The sequence below is a fragment of the Taudactylus pleione genome, unplaced genomic scaffold (genome assembly GCF_031769625.1).
Source record: "Taudactylus pleione unplaced genomic scaffold, aTauple2 ptg000117l, whole genome shotgun sequence".
Classification (NCBI taxonomy): Eukaryota; Metazoa; Chordata; class Amphibia; order Anura; family Myobatrachidae; genus Taudactylus; species Taudactylus pleione.
This window is the reverse complement of record NW_028284519.1, coordinates 5,497,244-5,517,554: the sequence shown is the minus strand read 5'-3', so window position 1 is coordinate 5,517,554 and position 20,311 is coordinate 5,497,244. Positions and strand designations below refer to the sequence as shown.

Below are 20,311 nucleotides of genomic sequence, written 5' to 3'. Positions count from 1 at the left end.
AAGAGATTTCTTATAGTTAGATGATGCACCACATAGAGATAACCAGACATAAAATGACAGTCACTACAGCAATAATTAGATCAGAAATTGCAGTGGAGAAAGGTAGCACTTATTTCATCAAGGTAATAAGGTCTCATTTGCTAATGTCATGTATACTATAATTTCTCATTTTAAAGGTTGCCAGATGCCTGTGGAGTGATCTGTGATTACTATAATTATTACTCTGGTGTACCAGTGATGTAAGCAAGCTACCAACACACACACATCTCCGTCTGAAAACAGCAATGCGAAACACTGGGAAAACATGAAGTGCCATGCCAATGATGTAAACACCTGTAGATTTTTAGTAAGACTTTATCACAGTTTCACACAATTTATCAAGAGATTAACTCTGGGAAAAATGAGAGTTATGGTAAAACTTACCTTTGTTAACTGTCTTTCTTCGAAGTCCATAGGGTTCACAAGGACACCTTGGGGTGTAGGTGTTGTTGAGGACCGGGCACCACAAGGTTAAAGCTGTCAGCTACCAGGATGCATTGGTCCAACCCCCTATACCCCGCCCCCGAGCCACTGGCACCTCAGGTTGTGACAAGCCAAAGGCCGGAGGAGGAGAAGAGAGAAGGAAGACTGGTGCACACAAGAATCACACGATCACGTAGAAGGAGACGGGAAACCAGAGACCAGAAACATAGCCCATGTGAAGCCAGGTGCGTCACGGCGGGTGCCCTGTGGACTTCGAAGAAAGCGAGTTAACAAAAGGTAAGTTGTACCATAACTCTCATTTTCTTCTTCAGGGTCCACAGGGCTCCACAGTATGTCCCAAAGCAGTTATTCAAGAGTGGGGATGCTCCTGCACTGAGAGGAGAATCCGGCGCCCAAATGAAGCATCCTGAGAGGCAAATGTATCGAAGGCATAGAACCTTAGAAAGGTATGGACAGAGGACTACGTGGCTGCCTTACAAAGCTGTTCAGCTGAGGCGCCACGGTGAGCTGCCCACGAAGGACCCACAGAACGAGCAGAATGAGCAGTAACAGTGGCCGGTACAAAAAGGCCTGCCTGCGTGTAAGCCTGTGAGATAGTCATGCGAAGCCATCTAGCCAATGTCTGTTTGTTTGCTGTCCATCCCTTCTCATGAAATCCATAGAGCACAAATAAGGAGTCTGATTTCCGAAGAGAACTGGTATGGTCCACGTAGACACTAAGGGCACGGACCACATTCAAGGAGGCCTCATCTGCCGATAGGTCTGGTGATTGAAAGGCCGGGACTATAATTTCCTCATTTATGTGGAAACGAGTAACAACTTTTGGAAGGAAACCAGGGCAAGTCCGAAGCACAGTCCTGTCCTGATGGAATATCAGAAATGGGAAGCGACAGGAGAGCACCGCTAAATCTGACACCCTTCTGGCGGACGCCATAGCCAGAAGAAAAAGAGTCTTCGCCTTGAGCCACTTGAGTTCCACAGATTCCAGGGGTTCAAACGGAGAACTCTGGAGGGCACAAAGAACTACTGACAAATCCCATGGAGCCACTGGAGGGACAAAGGGAGGTTGTATACGGAGGACACCCTGGAGGAAGGTGTGGAAATCTGGTAGTGGAGCAAGTCTACGCTGGAACCAAATGGATAGAGCAGAGACATGCACTTTCTGTGAGGCAAGGCGGAGTCCAAGGTCCAATCCGGCTTGAAGGAAGGCCAGGACTTTGGAAATCCTAAACACTTAAGGGTTGTAGCTTCTGGTACGACACAATTGGAAATATGTATGGCAGAGGCTGGATTACGCGCTCTGAGCATAGTTTTGACCACAGAGCTAGAGAATCCTTTGGACCTCAGGAGGGATGTCTCAAGAGCCACGCCGTTAAAGACAGGCGACCCAGGTCCGGGTGAAGGCAAGGAACCTGAGACAACACTCGGTTGCTGAGTGGATTGACACTCGGCGACTGGGGGAGTCTGCACACTCGTAGTTGAAGTGTGGAGATCTTGTCTGATGTCAGAAAAATTCTCTGATCCTGAGAATCTAGTAGGGCTCCCATAGTTATGCCCCTGTAGCAGTACCCTCATAGTTATGCCCCTGTAGTAGTGCCCTCATAGTTATGCCCCTGCTGTAGTGCCCTCATAGTTATGCCCCTGTAGCAGTGCCCCCATAGTTATGCCCCTGTAGTAGTGCCCTCATAGTTATGTCCCTGTAGCAGTGCCCCCATAGTTATGCCCCTGTAGCAGTGCCCCCATAGTTATGCCCCTGTAGTGCCGCTTGTACAAAAGAAAAAAAAACACTTCCCTTAATCCCCGCTCCTGCATCCGCCGCTGTCCTGTCCGCCCAGCTGCTCCTCCGAGCTATGGGAGAGACGTCATGACGTCTCTCCCATAGTGCGCATGGAGAGAGCAGGAAGCTGGAGTTCAGAAGAGAACGGGCACCCGCTGGTAAGACATCTCAGCGGGTGTCTGGCTTAGAGCTTCCCTGCGGCGCCGGGCTGGAGGTCACTGACGCTGGGTGCAGCGGGTGCGCCGCTGCACCCGGCGCCAGTGACCTCCATTTCTGGGGGTATATGGACGGACAGCCAGGCATGCAATGATTCATATGCATGCCCGGCTGTCCGTCCATTACCTCCAGGAATTTCAGTTTTACCCCAAATGGGGTAATTTACCCGTTCCCCGACCACTGTACTAACGTAATCTCAATCAAAAAATTTCATTATGTTTACTGTATATATTTTACTTAGGGTATTATAAACTATATCTGCTAAAGTACCTATTTCTTTTATTGCAGACACCCGTTAGTTTGCAGCTCTAGCATTTTAGTAGTTTCTCTTAGAAGCGATTCTATCTATTTAAATGAGATCTATCATGTATATTGCAGCAGCGTGTGCCGCATGCCGCGTGTCCTCTGACACGCGTTTCGCTTAGTTGCTTAATCATAGAGTCTATGATTAAGCAACTAAGTGAAACGCGCGTCAGAGGACACGCGGCATGCGGCACATGCTGTTACATATGTTCCAATGTTGAAATGTATGTCTGTGTATGATTACTAAAGTAATCGGAGTTTGAGCGCTGGGCAGAGGACATGTGGCATGCGATATATACTGCTGCTATGCATAGATCTCACTCCCTCTAAACAATGTTCTGACGCTGGGCTGAGTCATATATACCAACCTCCCGCAATAGTGTTAGTTTTATTGACCATCTAAGTAATAGCGCTGACTAGGATTACTACTGGGACAATCCTGTTTTACATACTGACAGCGCTAAGATACATGATTGCAATATTTGGCAACATTGTAAAGGGTGGTCAATGAACAACACAGAAAAAGACACTGTGATTCTTCCTGACATGTCTGGGTATTGAACTGAAGAATTATGTATATCATCCAGGATTAGCTGCTTATGTGAGCAGAGTATTTAAGAGCATTAATGCCAATATGTCTTAAACACAAATAATTACACACGGTGTGGAATAAAATTGATATAGGCACACAAGCTAATCCTTTTGGTCACATTAATAATGTCACTAAGATACTAATATATTACATTAAGTATATTCATAATGAGTGACTAATTAATTACAGTGCTGTGTTTGAAATCCCTGTCATTTATACAGGGGAAGTGTTTATGGGAAGGAGTATTAGCCCAGACGATAGCCTGGGATTGAAGGACAGAGTGGATCAGTAACTGTATTTGATTGACATATAATAATATAATATATAGTGTTACTGAGTACATCCCCATTAGGATCGATATAATAATCAATCTGGTTCAATAATTATAAATAATACTATCTTATTTTGAACCAATCCACTCCCAGTCTATAACTATTGGACTTATTTTACACAGTCATTTCAATCAATAGATGAGATCAGTATCGCATGCTTATAATATTTTCCTGAGTAGAGGACCCTTTATGAGGTCAGTATATATATATATTACTGTGTATAATTTTTTGGAACGATATATACAAAATTTAGGTGAGAACAGTGACAACATTGGAACTTTGAGATTAGTATACTTTATTTTGTGTGTTTTTATGTAATTATATTTCGCTAGCAATATTTTAGATTCTATATTAAAAGTTATATTTTAATTTTATCACTATCCTTATTTGCTGTAATAATTACTATCTGATTATTCATACTAATATCCATGAGTGCCCCGTGTAGGAATATTCTTTTTCTTGTTTGATTATTTATTATTCCTGGGTGCACCTCCCTACTATCAGAATTGGAATTGAAGGACTAATTTGAATTGAGAATCTGTGCAGGTATTTTTTCTGTTCTTAAAAATAATGACATAAAGACAGGAGACAAATACTAAGAGGTGTAATAGTCACTGCTTCTCTATGGCAGAAATCTTGAATTTTGCTGAGACTGCCCAGCCTATAACAAAGGTGCCACCAAGACCTTCATTATTAATATCTACAAACCAGAGGCATAAGCACTTGAACTTCACTGTATATATCTGTGTACAAGACTCCACTCGTATTTCAGTAAACCAAAAACTGATTGCTTGATGTTTTTTTATTCTTATACCGGTGTAGAATTTCAATAAATCTGTTATTATTCTCTGAATCGAATATACATGAAAGGAGAGAAACAATGTGTAGAATTTGTCAAGAAACAATGTGACAAGTATGACAAAAGAAGAGTCTCATTGCTAGCGACCATTCACAGAGTATATTATTACTATGGCAGCACCATCACATGTATAAAGAGTCAAATATATAAAAAGAGAAAGATAAATCTTCTTTATATATATATATATATATATATATATATAAATTTTTCAATAAATGAAACGTTGACCTGTGTAAGGTTGCTGTCGTGAGTTAGGTGCACTTGCATCACTCTTTTCCTTGGGGAACAAATCCTGTGAGTGCCACCGTTATGGATTGATTTTATATATATATCAGGGTTCGCAAAATACGCGCTATAGCGCGGTTTTTACGCGCTACAGGAAACTTGGGACCCAGTTTTTAAAACTATTCAGGATCCCGGAGGACTCGCTGGCGCTGTGTGTACCTTAGTAGCCAATCAGTGTGCAGCAGGATCCCCTCAGCCTTTAACCACAAAGCGCCATGCCCCCAGCCATTCTCCGCACGGCGCCGTCCTCCCAGTCAATCACAGTGCAGCAGCTCCCCCCAGCCAATCACCAGGCGGCGCCATCCCACATCGCTATGCAGTGGCGTCCTCCTAGCTATTCACAAGGCACTGCCGCCCCAGCCAATTGCTGTGCAGCGGCTCCCACCAGCCAATCATCATGCGGCACTGTCCCCCCAGCCAATCACCATGCAGCGGCGTCCCCTAGCCATCTACATTTGCCCCCTCCCTACACCCAGTGCTGCCCCAGCTGCTACCCTGACCCCCACCTACCCCCAGCACTACCCCTAACACCCTCCTTGCCCCCAGTACTGCCCTAGTTATCTACCCTTACCACTCCCTACACCCAGTATTGCTTGCCCCTAACCTCTTCCTTGCCCCCAGTATTGCCCTAGCTGCTAACTATTTTCAACTATATGCCTCCCATACTGCCCCTGCTGCCATCTACACTTTCCCCCTCTCAACCCCCAGTGCTGCCCCAGCTGCTATCCTGACCCAGCTCTGCCCCTATCCCCCTCCTTGCCCCCCCCAGTACTGCTTTAGCTGTTATCTGCCCTGGCCCCCTCCCTACACCCAGCACTGCCTGTCCCTAACCTCCTCCTTGCCTGCAGTACTGCCCCAGCTGCTATCTACCCTCGCCCTCTACCCCAAATACTGCTTGCCGCTAACACCCACTGTACCCCACCAAGTACTGCGCCAGCTGCTATCTACCATTGTCCCTCACAAAACCTGCCCCTAGTACCCTCCATGCCCCCCAGCACTGTCGCATCAACTGTCTGCACTTACCCCTCCCTACCACCAGCCGTGCCTGTCCTTACTCCCCTATAGCTGCAGCTCTACCCCAATATCTCCCTGCCTTTACCCTCAGCTCTACCCCAACTGCTATATAACCCCCAGCACAATCCCAACTGGTGCCTGCCCTCAACCCCCATATTATGTAATGGGACCCAGAAAAAGTGGTGAAAAAGTGGTGTGGTGTTTTTAAAGTGAGGGGTCCCTGGGACCCACAATTTTTTCAGCTCACCGCGATCACTGTATATATATATATTATATATATATATATATATATTTTTTTTTTTTATACAAACTACTCTTATCCTACGTCTATACAGAGAACTAAACCTAGCAGCTTATCATACAAAGGGCCTGATTCAGAGCTGAACGCTCTGACCAGAGCGCTCGCTCTGAATCAGGGCCCTCCTACCTTTTTTTGGAGCGTCCTCATGGACGCTCGCATAGCTGTGGGTGTAGGGGTAGGGTCTTGCTGCCGCAAGCCCTGGAGTGATTTTGGCTCTATCAGAGCCAAAATCAGTCCCACTGACATCACTAGTGATGTCTGTGGGGCCGGCTTCAGACGGTAGGCGTTCCCATGGGAATGCCTCCGTCTGGCAGGCGCGCCCCCGGCACGCCCACCAAAGGGGGCGTGCTGTCAATCAACATCGACAGCACGCCCCCTTTGGTGCGAGACCCGGAGCGATGGAGAGCCCGTCGCTCGCTGGGTCTCGCGCATGCGCTCAACGGAGCTCCCTCCGTCATGCGCATGTGCAGTGGGGGAACATCGACTCACTTGCGAGCGGGTCTGAATGACCCCCAAAGTCCCCTGTTAGTGAGATTGGATAATAGAGATAGAAAAAGGTCTGTTAGAGAGCGTTTAAGTAACTTTGCAGTTTATACTGGAGAAATAAGATAAGGCTGTACTGGATAAACACTTCAAAATACTACTATTGAAGTATAAAACATTCACATATAAAAACCTAGTAGTTTTTGTGGACAAAAAGCTGTTGACACCCTTATAAAAAAAACATAATACAATTTATTACAATAAAAACATTTTGTACAGTACCAATACATTTTAGACGGTGCTGTTTAGGTTTACAGGGTTCCACATTTGAACATGGACGATTCACCCTTAGGTTTAAAGCATGTATTCGTAGTGATGTAGTCACCGAATTAGGATCAAAAACACAGTTACCGAGTTCATGTCATGTTACACAGTTCATGTCACATGTCATCATGAGAAGACTGAGCACAGCAACAAGACACAAGGTACATCAGCAAGGTCTCTCCCAGGCAAAGATTTCAAAGCAGGCTGAGGTTTCAAGATGTGCTGTTCATGCTCTTTTGAAGAAGTACAAAGAAACGGGCAACGTTAAGGACCGTAGATGCAGTGGTCGGTCAAAGAAATTTAGTGCATCAGATGAAAGACACATCATGCTTACTTCCCTTAGAAATCGGAAGATGTCCAGCAGTGCCATCAGCCCAGAACTGGCAGAAACTAGTGGAACTCAGGTACATCCATCTACTGTTCGGAGAAGTCTGGTCAGAAGTGGTCTTCATGGAAGAATTGTGGCCAAAAAGCCATACAGTACCTTCGACATGGAAACAATGCCAAGTGACTCAACTATGCACGAAAACATAAGAACTGGGGTGCAGAAAAATGGCAGCAGGTGCTCTGGACTGATGAGTAAACATTTGAAATATTTGCCTGTAACAGAAGCCAGTTTGTTCACCGAAGGGCTGGAGAGCGGTACAATAATGAGTGTCTGCAGGCAATGGTGCAGCATGGTGGAGGTTCCTTGCAAGTTTGGGGCTGAATTTCAGCAAATGGAGTTGGGGATATGGTCAGGATTAATGGTGTCCTCAATGCTGAGAAATACAGGCAGGTATTTATCCATCATGCAATACCATCAGAGAGGCATCTGATTGGCTCCAAATATATTCTGCAGCAGGACAATGACCCCAAACATACAGCCAATGTCATTAAGAACTATCTTCACCGTAAAGAACAAGTAGCAGTCCTGGAAGTGATGATATGGCTCCCACAGAGCCCTGATCTCAACATCATTGAGTCTGTCTGGGATTACATGAAGAGACAGAAGGATTTGAGCAAGCCTACATCCACAGAAGATTTGTGGCTAGTTCTCCTAGATATTTGGAACAATCTCCCTGCCGAGCTCCTTCAAAGACTGTGTGCAAGTGTACCTAGAAGAATTTATGCTGTTTTGAAGGCAAAGGGTGGTCACACCAAATATTTATTTGATTTAGTCTTATCTACTGTTCATTCACTTTGCATTTTGCTAATTGATAAAAATAAACTAATAACACTTCTATTTTTGAGAGAATTCTTACTTTGCAGCATTTTTTCCACACCTGCCTAAAACTCTTGCACAGTACTGATTATTTTATTTTTATATTGTATTATATATATGAAATACAGGCAGTCAGGATTCTGGTGGTCAGAATCCCAAAGCCAGGATCCCAAGAGGGTTAAAAAACAGACACCGGTTGGTTGGTATGCTAACCCTATCCTAACCCTCCCTCTTTGGTGCCTAACCCTAACCCTCCCAGCACCCTAAACCTAACCCTCCCCCCTTAGTGCCTAACCCTAACCCTCCCCCTAGTGCCTAACCCTAACCCCTAAACCTAACCCTCCCCCCAACCCCGAAACTTACCTTCGGCATCCCGGCGCTCAGGATGCTGGCGCCGGGACTATGACTGACGTCGGTATTCCGGCACTGGTAATGTAAGTACTCTGTATTAGTTCATTATAACTAATCAATAAAGTATGTGTATGTATAGGTACTACCAAGTATTAATACAATAGTGCTAGACTACAGTAATAGAACATTTTCTAAACACAAAAGTTTAAATAAAATAATAATTCCTTATGTGCACTTAAAAAATGAAATACACCACTTAGTAAAGTTTTGTACAGTACTTGATATGTGAACGTCAGGTCTGGAAGTCAAATCTGACCTGTTTAGCAGTGCAAACAGAGTGGTCCAGTAGTTTGACCTCTGTTTGGAATCAAATAACATAATACCTCCGGACTCTTTACCAATTTCGTACCTAACCAGGCCACCTTTCAAATGTCAAATTATAGACTGGTGTCAAACAAATCCTCTGTACAGCAATGCATAAGACTGTGAGCCATGGAAGAATAACAAAACATGTAAAATGTACTTTCACTGAAGGATACTGTAAACAGCATAGTCAAAGGAAATCTAAACACTTCAGAGCACAAGAAGTTGTAATGTGGTTACCCACTGAGGATTAGTTGATGTTAAGGTTTATTCACTTTTTATATGGGAGATCACAGCTATAAATTAAAATACAGCATTATTCGGCGGAGTTGTAAGCTGAGGCTCTTATTTAGGTAAAATGTCACACAGTGTTTAGAAGTTTTTATAGAAATTGCAATTCTCTCCTTCACCTTCAGATCTAACAAAAATGGCTATCTTCACTGGGATATTACTTGCACAGAAACAGCTAACAGATGCTAACTATCATAACATTCACACATCAGACAAAACACTTCACAAACCACAATTCAACACCCTACTTCTCTTACCAAGATAAAAGCAGTGGAGTCGGAGCAACATATGAACTCATTGCTCACGTCAGATCTATGTTATGACGGGCTGTTCAGACCATAAAAAAAATAGATCTGCAAAATTGACTTTGGTGATTCCTGCAAACTGCCACTTGGAAGCTCCAATGTTAATGTAATGGACTAGCATATCTTCATCAGAGTAATGAATAGCCTTGTGCACAGAGAAGAGCTAAGCAAATCCTCCACAACTCCTACACAACCCACACTATCAAATCATTCGTAAACCTCCTATTGTCTATTAGTCTATATTTAACTTCCTTTTGTGAAAAAAAAGGCCAATAGAGATGGGATGAGGGCTAAAAGTTGCCATACAAATAACCTAAATTAGCAAACATATTTTTGTTACGAGTAAGAAATTATACATGCTTAAGATAGCCTATAGTACAGAAGGGACTGGGGCAGGAGAGACAGCCTGATAATCTGGGTACCTACATACACTGCAAGAGATATGGAGGTGATCTCCGTTCATAGCATGAACTTGACTAGAAGGTGGTTGGGTGGATCAGACAGGTATACAAAACCAAGTGATCCACACTGATCAGGCTTGGACAATTATCAATCAGGTCCATAAAATGATCAATAATTGTTCAAATCACTTGTTTGGTCGAATGGTTTGCACGACTATGGAGCAGAGTATGGCTAAAGGCCCCCATACATCTGTGACGGACGCAGGATCGCGATTGGCAGATCGGTGAAATTTAACTTGGAGAATTCACCGAACCTCGATGGATCGTGGAACATCGATGGCTGCCGGTCAGCATTTCTGACTGGCGGATCGGCGTTTCCGATCCCATCACTACATCGCGACGATTCGTCGCAGATGTATGGGGGCCTTATATTTACTGGCTTCTCTGTGTTTAAAGCAGCAATCAGCATAGAAAATTATTTTTTTCTTTAAATAGCAAGATATTTACCTTCTAAGAATGCATATAATTATTCTTACTTGTTCTCCTACAAATCATTGGAGTTGATGTAACAAGAAGTGAAAAGAATGGAGAAGTGGACCAGTGGAGAAGTTAGTCATAGTAACCAATCAGCAACTACCTTTCATTTTATAGAACGTACATGATAATTACTACCTCAGAGCTGAATGGTTGCTATGGGCAACTTCTCTCTTCACTCTTGATACATTAACCCCAATATCTCCTTTTCAAATCTATCTTAAGGGAAGACAAGTATGGCTGCCAGTCACACACAGACTGTCAGCATGTCATGTAAAGGCAGAGGGAGAAAAAAGGAGGAGGGGAGGGGGGAATTTACAATTCAGACAGAGCTCTCCTTACTATGCGCCATATAACTGTGATAGCCATTGTGGTCACATTACACTGCACAATTATAAATCCTTATATGCAACCTAAAGAAACAAACCAAGGAAAATGGGAATTACTGAGATGCTTCTTATAGCCAGGATTTTCTTAAAGTTTTTCTAAATGTTGAAACAAATGATGTGGTTTGGTTTTGCATTATATGTGTAGTTGTGACTTAAGCCGGACATACACTGGAGCGATGTCGTTCCGATTTAGCCAAATAGGAACGACAAATTGTGCATATTGTCCAGTGTGTATGCACAAAATGCACGCTTCCCCGGTCGCATGTGACATCGTCAGGTTTGAAGTGCTGCACATTAAACCTGACGATATCGCATGTGACGCCATGCAGTGTAATGAAGGACGGAACTAGTGATCGTTCCGTCCGTCATTATATCGCTCTGATGTGTACCCAGGGGGTGTAGTTATACGATAGGCGGCCGCAAGGCGTTATGACAGGCAGCAAGATACCAACGCCTGTCATAATCCCAATGCCGGAAAGTAAAACGACGCGGGCCCGATCGAGGTAAGTATGGGTGCCCGTACTGTCTGTGAAAACCATGAATGCTAATTAAGGATTAAAATAGTTTAATAGGTCATGCTGTACCTGTCTTTTAATTATAAAGAAAAATGCTTTGTACTATAAATGTAATCAATGTTTTTGAACTAACAAAAATAACAAATAGAAACATATAGTACCCTTAATGCTGTTTATTCCCTACTTGACCTGACTTGAATGTGCGCTTGTCTTTGTGGGTGGCAATGCATCGTTAACATAAAGCAGGCAGAAGCCTCAGAAGAGATTTCATGGATAATAAACGACATTTTGAGAAATCTTTGATAACCTTTCAATATAATACAGACTGTGTTTTTCTTGCACTCCTCGACACTTGTGCGCATATTGGAAACATTGTCACAAAGCAATCTTGAAACCAGAAAACCAACTACAAAGCTCAAACATCTGTAATCCAGCTGAAGACCTGAAATGCTTATTTTTATTCTGAGAAAAATCAAAGCTTGATGTGTTTTGGCATCGTCTGCCTCATTGTCCTTACAATGAAGATAAACAAGCTCGTATGACTGGGTTGATTACCAAAAAATAATAATAATAATATTTTTTTTTCAAGTGTCCTCATATTGAAATAACAGACACACTGAACACAATACACCCATAAATTATGGTTGCTATGTGGGGAACCAGCATTATGAACCACTGTGCAATTTACAAGGATGTCTTCTGAGGGACTCATATTGTACACTGTGGCTGGTGGCTTCTCATACTCCTGGAGGTTTTTCACAGAGTAGAAAATAATCTTGGTCGAAATGTTAATGAAAAACATGCAGATACATAGTTTAGCCTTTATTGTACTGACATTTGTCTTACTACTATAGCTAGAGTTTTACAGCTGAAAGCAAAAACAGGGATACTCAGTGCTCAGACATGTCCTGGACTATGAGGTGAAGCATCAAACACAAGCATTACACGTGATGCTACATGTGGCTAATTGAATCGCCCATATATGATAAATCACTTTGCAACCTTTATGGATAGAAAAATGGGGACTTGATGCATTGCTGAAATGTGCTCAGACTTTCAATGAATACTTAAATTAGAGACCTCTGTCATCATAAACAGATCACCAACTTTCATTACTTCTTTGAACTTCCTCTGCTGTAGAGAAATGAAAGAAACCTGTTTGGCACAAACTGTAGAAGACCGCTGTATATATTCAGTAGATCTCGCCACCAACATCAAACGCAAGTCAGCTCCATGGCGGATACTAGTGTAATAATGCATTACGAATTGTGCCTGACAGCTTCAGGTTTCCAGCACTATTACCATTCATGATTATCATCATTAGTATGGTGGCAGAAGAACCGCAGCCTGGACAGTCAACAAATTAAAATGCAGCGTCACAACAAGATATGTGGTACAAATACAGGTTGCAAAGCTGCAACAAGTAGCACACAACAAGTTATATATTACCAGTTATTTATATAGTGCACGCATATTCCGCAACGCTTTACAGAGGGTATTTGTCCATTCGCATCACTGGAGCTTACAATCTATGTTCCCTACCACATGTACACGCACATATTAACACACTAAGGTTCATTTTTTTTAATTTTTTTTGGGGGGAGCCAAATAACCTATCAATATATTTTTGGAGTGTGGGAGGAAACCAGAGTACCTGGAGAAAACCCACACAAGCACTGAGAGAATATACAAACTCCACACATTAGTCAAACATAGAAGAATAACACTCACTTAAATAAATTTGTAGCATAAAACATAATGTGATAGACATGAGAAGTAAATCTAGTATTGACCAAGTGTTCCCTTTAACCATGTCCCTTCTCAACCATTACTTCCCTAGTTTGACAAATGTGTCTCTCTATTCTAAACAAATGATCCTATACATTGATAATAGCCCTTCCATATCGGTCACTTTATATAGTTTACTAGCACTAGCCACCAAACTCGCTTACTCCCTTTATTAGTCAGCTGGGGCTTTCCCTTGGATTAATATTGAACAATTTCCCTGGCTCCGTAAAAGAAAATTATAGGTGAGGCTTCTTATGAAGGATGGAAAACTGTGATCTCCCTTACAAAATGAAGCAGCAAATTCCTCACATGCTTATAATTTGACTTCCCTGCGCTTGCATGTCCTGTTTTTGTGATGTTTACAGCGCTCTAAGCAGAAGATCCTTACTGCTGCTAGGGAAGGCATTTTCAACGATTTGCAGAGCTGTCAAAGTCCGTCCCCCCGGGAGCTTCATATTCATACAAAGAGGAAGCTCGCAGAGGAGTTGTGCTTTAAATAAGATGCAACAAATCCAGACTGTGTGATGTACAACAAATGATTACCTTTGATTGAGTGATAAGTCATGTCATCTAGTGTTCCTACTCTAACAAGTATACGGCTGTACAATTACTAGATTATTGTGATTTGGAGGGACTGCTATAAAAAAGAGAAACAGCAGATCTCTAGGGAAATCAAAAAACTTCCATTTGTCCCATATGATATTGAAGTTATCCAACGCTTCTCAAGTTTTGCTATGTACACTGACAAGAGGAAAAGTGTCTGGTCACCCTGATGGTATAAAGCAGCAGATCCTAATACTAATGACTGACCATTTCTAGAACAAATGTTTGCTGTAACAGCCAGTGACTAATGGCCGGTACTGAAATAATGGGCTACTGTTACTAAATGGACTAGTCACTAGTGTATAGAGGTCATGTTTCTATATTAGATTAACTGTTGGTGAATGTTATGTTTTGTTCCATGTACGTTGCCCACATGATTTATATGTATTTTGTGTTAACCTATAATCCTTTTATAAAATGGTTTTGTTGCTAACTGGCCAGTCACGTAAAAAGCACTGCTGCATGTATTATTTTCCAGTATAATTATAATCCACATTTTTGCATATTAATAATGTATTGCCAATTTGTAATAAGGAGCATTTCTCTGGAGTATGTAATGTGATATCAAATGTATTTCTCCACAATATGTGGTTTGCAAAGAGGATATTTTAATTTCACTATATAGTTGGCAATTAATATTTATCCATGCAGACATTAATTGTAGAGTAAGCTGTGCTATATACTTCTATCCTTTATTAGTCAGTAAAACTTTTAAAATAAAGAATAGTAACACACAAGACAAATAAAACAGCAGGGGATATGCCAGTGTAAACGTATGAAAGTAAATAAAACGTCTGTGATCATGTAAAAAAAGGAATCTAAATTATAATATTTATCTATTTGAAACTTTGATGAAGCAGGACTAAACTCATTACATAAAGCCAAACACGGCTCGTCCACAACTCCAGTAACTATTCAATAGTTTAATGTGAATTGAGTTAGCCGTAAACGCAAATTGATCTTTTTTTTTCAGATTATTATTTTTTTGCGTGTTCGTGATGCGCATTTTTTGCCCTGGCGACGCGGCTGCATTTTCCACATACAACTTCCTATTTTGGAAAATTCTTTGAATATTTCTTTTTTAATGTGCATGTATTGTGTAACAAACAAAACATGTAATTGCATTACCCAGTTTAGTAGGTCATGGAACGACCACAAAAAAGTGTAATAATATAAACAATAGAAAGAAAAAAAAAATCCTGTTGAAAGAAATGAATTGTAGCTTGGCTTGGTGATGAGACTAGAGGATGATTATAAAAAAAAACTGACAAAACGCTGACTGAGAACCTCAATTATGTTCACTTAACCTAAAAATAACTTCTCCACTAACTTTGTTTCAAAAGGATATGTATTTCTAGGTGTACGTCTGCACAACTGACGTTGAATTGAAGTTAGCATATGATTTTATGTGGCATGCAAAATGTTGGAAAGAAAATAATTAGAAATGGCACATTTATTTCATACGGTAATAGTAAAAGAGTGGCATGGGTTTGCAATTTTTTTTAAGCTAAATAAAATAGCAAAAAAAAGGGCCTGATGCAGAGCTATACGGTTTTCCGATATTTACACAGTTGAGCGATTATTGGTCATCTGCGCATGCATCGCGTTCTTACTGCGCACATGCCAAATTACCTTTGTGATGCCGCTTGAAGTGAGGATTTCTTTGCAAAGCGATTGAAAGTCACGGACCATTTGTGGAAGATAACCTGGTCCGGTGAGAAAAAAACGCATCCCGCCATTTTCAGGCCTATCATAGTCAGTGATAAAGTGGTTCTGACGTCCCAGTTCAGGCGGCTATTCTGCGTGGCCATAAGGCCACTCAGATGGCCAATTGTTGAATGATCTATGATGGCGGCTGCGTGGTACTGTGAAAGCCGCCAGTGGGCGTCAAAATACATTTCCAGGCAGCTGCCTCCATTAGCATATTCTCGCAGAGCAACCTAAGGGCGCACAGCTACAACAACCACTCCCAGGCCTACATGAGACACTCTAGGGCACAAGGGGTGGAAACTAATTATTTGGCTTTGTTTTCTCTTCAATCCTTTGTAAAGTCATTTAGAGTGGTGTGCAACATTTTGATATCCAAGATTGTGTGGATAATTTTCCCATGACTTTCATATTCTATACTTCTATTACACATCCATGCTTCTTTACATATGGCCCGCATGGCGCCTTGGCATCCATAGCTACCCATTGCTTAAAATGATCCTGCTGATAGCCTATCCTCAATAAACATCTGGACAAACAAGTTCAAAATGATTAGAGCTGGACAAGCTTAAAAAGGTAATATTCTATAAATGCCTTTACTAGCGACCTATAAAATATGTTTAAAGCAATTTTATGACTTGCACAGCACATGAATTAATATACTTTTCTCTCACCTATTATTTCCTTTTCTTGCAACTTTTTTTTTTTTTTACATTTTCAAAAAAGTATTTTTATAAGCTTTCTATTTTAATATTAATTTTGGATCAAAGACTGAAAGATACACATGCTACTTGTAACTTGGGATTCTTTACTAATGATGCATTATGTAGAACACATGCAAGAAACACAGCACAGTGTTCCTGTAAAGGGTCACAAAACATGAAGAAAGAAAAAAAGGAAAAAAAAAAAGAGGAAAAACTTGGTTCGACTTCAAAGCAACAAGAGCCTGGATAGCGAACTGGCATGTTGTTGCCAAATCTCACTGGCCAATTACACACTAAGCACGTGGGACACTCTGATCAAAAAATATTTTTTCTTCAACAATAAAGTCGTTTATTTCCACTTTGAACTGCTCTACAAAATGAAACTATTTCTTTTTTTTACTAACGTGTGCTTGATTCCTAGCAAGAAAACTCATCTAAAGCCTGAATTGTCTGCCAATACACCTAAATACATTAGATAATAAATGTAAGAACCATGTAAAAGGGTTAAAACAGATTTTTTTTCGTGATCACATACTAAACTCTGCATTGTTATCGTCCCATAGCGATCCACACATATAAAGACATGGGGCCTATCTAAAAAGGTGTAGTAGTAGTAGTAGTAACAGCAGTGTTTTCACTGGGGGCGATTCAATTGTTGTGTGGGCGGCTATAATTAATGGGCGCCCAGTGTTGCAATACAATTGTTCTGGGCGCTCAATAATTATCGCTGTCTCCAAACCCTATTAGACCAGGTTATGTCGTGTAAAATGGCTAAACCCGTCTAATGTCCTGGCTAGGGTGCCCTAACTGTGGGTAGGGCACCCTAACCATGGAGGTTTATTGCTCATTTTTGCTTGCATCCTCCTGAGGGTGCGAGCGAAAATGCCAGCACCGACTGAATTGCCTCCACTGACTTTCTGATAAGGTATATTGCAGTTATTTTTCCAAATTCTGAAAGCATAAAGTTTGTGTCCTGAATATTGAGTCCTCACTCAGTCATCAATTCCTAGTCATTTAGGGGAACCCCCATTCAAATAACGAAGGTCCCTCTACATCACCTTTTCACTGAGAGGTCAGAGTCAGAATGCTTTCATGACTGGACTGAGCAGAGCTATGGCACTTGCCTGGTCTAGCTAAAGAGAAGGATTCTAAAATTATTTTCAAATCCGAGAAATTTATTGCCAAACCATTAACTAGCTTGGCCATACTTTGTGCCCAAAGTGTTTATTAGAAGCCCGAATAAGGGTTCCTTCAGGCCCATGTTCTGCAGTAGAAAAATTAAAGAGTGAAACCAAGGATACATTCTACTCATTCAGTGCTGAAGGGCGATTTACAAGCATAGTGAGCTCAGCAATGGATTTTGTTCACCAGGTCTAAGCTACCACCTAGAAGAACTAAAGTAGGGTGTACAGCGGATTTACAGTGCTTCATAAGACAGGCAAAGGGTATCCACTACAGACTGTCTACTAGATCATTTGTTGTGAACTTAGAACATGTAAAATCCATAAGAGAAATACCTCACCAGATACAGTTCTGGAATTGTTCCTTTTGTCTAACATGACAGGAAAAAGTTGGTAAAGTGGACAGATGTAGTACACAATTACAGTAAGACAGGAAGGCTACAAAAAAGACAAGACCCCACAATTTGCAATATTCTCTTTATGACTTCTATGTGCCAGGAGGCGTAGAGGATTACAGCAGCAACATTCGTGGGTGGCTCTCAACAATTAGGCGGGTCTCCTGCTATGAAACATTTATTAAGATATTTCACCTATACTCTTATTGGCTCCCACAAGCAAATGCAAAAAGTAAAGATGTCACTTGTAAGAGGATCACTGAAAACTTAAGACTGCATTGTCTATATGGTTGTAGACTTAATTCTGTTACTGGTTACTATGGCCCCTAGAAGATGTGTAGACACAGTTTTGTTTTCCATGCTATGCAGGAACATTTGTCTTAGCTCCACTTTAACCACTTATCTGGCTAATATTATTTCAAAAAAGTGCTCAGAAATTCTCAGGTTTTTTTTTATGATTGAATTAGGTCAAGAACATCTATTTAACACTTAGTCAACACAATTTTATACACACAATATACCACAAAAAAATGAGATATGGTAAAAATTTACCTTTGTTAACTCTCTTTCTTCGAAGTCCATAGGGTTCACAGGGAGACCTTGGCGTGTAGGTGATGGAACTGAAGAAAGACTGGTACACTCAAGAATCACATTCTCACACAGAAGGAGACGGAAAACCGGTGACCAGCAACATAGTCCATATGAAGCCAGGTGCATCAGGGGGGTGCCCTGTGGACCTTATGGACTTCGAAGAAAGAGTTAACTAAGGTAAGTTCTTGCCACAACTCATTTTCTTCTTCAGGGTCCATAGGCTCCACAGGGAGACCTTGGGGATGTCCCAAAGCAGTCCTTTTTAGGGTGGGACGCTCCTGCACTGAGAGGAGAATCCAGCGCCCAAAGGAAGCATCCTGAGAGGCGAAGGTATCAAAGGCATAGAACCTTAGAAAGGTCTGGACAGAAGACCACGTGGCCACCTTACACAGCTGAACAGCTGAGGCGCAACGGAGAGCTGCACATGAGGGACCCACAGACCAAGTAGAATGTGAAATTGGGAAAGGGTATAGCCATATGCTGACAGTAGAGAAAAGAGACACAGACAGCGCTAGCACAAGTCACATACAATGCAAGAATAACTGAAAATTGGCACTAAACTCAACTACCTAGATTCAGTGTCTGGTAGGAAATAGTACTACATCCGCTGACCCTGGAAAGAGGTATGTAGGGGGAGCCGGAGACCTCAGAGGGGGCGTGGCCGGAGGAAGAGAGCAGCTCAGAGAAGCCAGACTTCAGAGGAAAGGCGCCCTGAACTGAGGGGAGGAGCCGCTTATACAGGGAAGCTGACCCCCTGGCCGATTATTAACCCCTGGGACGCTGGTTTCCCGCATCAAAATGTTCCTGGTGGTCTAGTGGATCGCGATGGCTGGTGCCTGCGTCCACACTCAGCACCTCCGGTCTGTCCCGAGACCGGAGGTATCGACTGCCATAACACGCGGGTCACCTCAAATGGCGACCCGCCTTACCTGTCCCCTAAAGTACGGTTGCAGTCTGGGTCCTCTCCGGGGGCCCCTAGCGTTGACCTCCGGAATGCCCGCCGAGATCCCCAGATCAATACTGGCATTGCGGCCCGGAGGTTGGACGGAGCGGCAGCGCAGAAGTCCCTCGGACAGTCCACTGCTATGCACTCAAGATGAAGTAAAATTAAACTAAAATATTAAGCTTAAGGGCTGCCTTAGCAGACCCCTGCGAAACGGTGACCCGACTCCGGCTGGGCACCAACGAAACTGAGGTGCCTCTGGCTCGGGGGCGGGGTATATGGAGAGTGGACCCAGTGCATCCTGGGAGCTGAAAGCTTTAACTGCGTGGTGCCCAGATTCAGTTCCATCACCTAGACCCCAAGGTCTCCCTGTGGAGCCTGAAGAAAAAATAGCGATTTTTATGGTATTCTATGCATCAGCTTGAACTTTAAACTATTTAACCATGATCAATAAGATTCATGGAACCATTGGTACTAATATCGATTTCCAAAAAACAAAAAAATTGTAATAATTAATTTTCTGATATATCAGAAAAATTGATATATCGGGAAATAGCGATCATCGGAAAATCGCTAAACACATGGAGGGGGGGGGGGTTACTGAGGCAGTGATGGCCGTCGGTAAGTTAACCATCAGTGGTCACCATCGATGGTACAAACCATCAGCGGGGAACCATCGATAGTTTCACCAACCGATGGTCATCCCTGCTCTCTGACTCAAGGGACGGCGGACCAATCACAGTCAGGGCTTTGTGGGTTTGCGTCAGGGGCGCTCCGTGTACAGACACTGAAGAGGTAAAGAACAAAACAAAACATTGACTGGCTCTGTGCCATCGTTGAGAGAGAACCATTGGTTCTCCCCTATCAATAGCAAAACCATCAACCATCGGTCGTTAATCATCGATGGTTGCTGGCCATCCCTACCCCCTGCCTCTCTGCAGCGCAAATAGGGACTTGCCACCTTCATAGTCACTGGGGTGGGGGGGGCGGTATTCGCAGGGGCACAGCGGCTCTTTTTATCACATTACTCCTGCGACTGCAGGGAACAGCTGCCGGGACTACACAAGAGGAGCAGCC

General features: G+C 42.5%; 1 protein-coding gene across 1 annotated transcript in view; it reads right to left on the bottom strand.

The window, feature by feature from the left end:
* The window catches only part of RPGRIP1L (RPGRIP1 like), a 151,216-nt gene that overhangs the window by 82,708 nt on the left and 48,197 nt on the right, over window positions 1–20,311 (bottom strand). The gene's annotated exons all lie outside the window — the stretch shown is intronic.